This window comes from Elephantulus edwardii, unplaced genomic scaffold (assembly GCF_000299155.1).
Source record: "Elephantulus edwardii isolate Elephantulus edwardi_28Jun2011 unplaced genomic scaffold, EleEdw1.0 scaffold00014, whole genome shotgun sequence".
In the NCBI taxonomy this organism is placed as follows: Eukaryota; Metazoa; Chordata; class Mammalia; order Macroscelidea; family Macroscelididae; genus Elephantulus; species Elephantulus edwardii.
Genome location: NW_006399764.1, coordinates 19,040,161 through 19,041,613, shown reverse-complemented (window position 1 = coordinate 19,041,613; position 1,453 = coordinate 19,040,161).

The window sequence follows — 1,453 nt, the reverse complement described above, 5'->3', positions numbered from 1 at the left end:
TCAGGGGGCGCGGCCGGCGGCGGGCCCGGCTTTGAACCGGCGCCGGAGGCGCTGCCTCGCGCGGGGCCGAGCAGCAGCGGTGGCCAGGCCGGGCCGACAGGCAGAGCCCGTTAGGTTTCAGTTCCAGAGTTTTAGAAGTCCCACTCCTTTCAGGCTAAGTAAGGCCTGTGCGGTATGAGACTGACTTACCCACTTGGTGACCTGTTGGGAATTGATCAGGATGTGTACTTGTTTATCTAGGACACAGTGACAGTCTGTTTCCAGCACTGCGATAAAATTCCAGGTTTTCTCATGTGGACCACCCTGTTTGGGCGCTCTGGGCGTAAACGTAGAAGTGGCATAGGAGAAGAGGACAATAATCTAATTAGTGTCAAGAAGTTGCGCTGCAATCTGGAAGGCACCCAGTTCGAATCCACCACCTGCTCCACAAGGGAAAGATGAGCAATCTTCTGCCTCTGAAAACCCTTCAGAGGGTCAGCGATGTTGATTCTGATTCGGTGGTACACAACAACATTGTCAGTGAATACAAGGGGTTCTTTCCATAGTCACTTGTCAATACAACAGATTACAATGTCCAAAGTACCTTATTGCAGATGGGGGGAGGGGGGAGCAGAGAAATTCCATACTAAAGATGGTTTTTGCCGTTTATACTTGTGTTAGGTATTAATCTAAACATGTTATTCTGTCCAAGTCAAAGTTCTTACATTCAAAAAGGATAACATATATATAGTTTCTGGTAAACATTTTAACTTACAGTTTACATATGGCTGAGGATAGTGCAGCTTGAAAACACAAGGCTAAGGCAGGAAAGATGCACTTCCTTTCCCAGTAAACAGCCAGTTTAAGATAATATGCATGACTACAGAGGCATTAAAATAGGGTCTAAAGACAAAACAAATGTTAATTAGACAGTTCAAAGACTTTTGCAGGCTGGAAACCAGGATGCCAAGTTTTTAGAGCTATACCTTATGCATGAAAGATCCTGAATTTATTTTTCTTTTAAATGATATAGAACAGAGAGTGTGAAAAACAGGGGGCCAACAGTTCCCATGACTTCTCTGAGTATTTATTTAGAATCATAAGGAAGGTAAACAAAGTAAAATCATAAGGAAGTGCAAAACAAAAACTAAGGATAATGGTGAAGTCTTTTACAGAAAAGGCCAAGTTCCTCTTTATGCTAATCTCAGGAGGGAGGGATTCAGTTAATACAAACTAAGAACAATGTTGACCCTTAGGGAACACCTTAGTGCCACAAGGTGACCTTCAGCTTGTATTAAGCCTCCCTCATTTCCTGAAATAGCATTTGGTCTACTATTAGTAAATTTGATATTCGGCTTCCCTCATTTCCCCCTCTTTTGTTTAAATCATAATTTTGAGATCATTAAGATGAGCATAATTTCTTTTCTTCAGGATTCATTTTTCCTTGTCTCTTAATCCTTTATATATTTTTTTT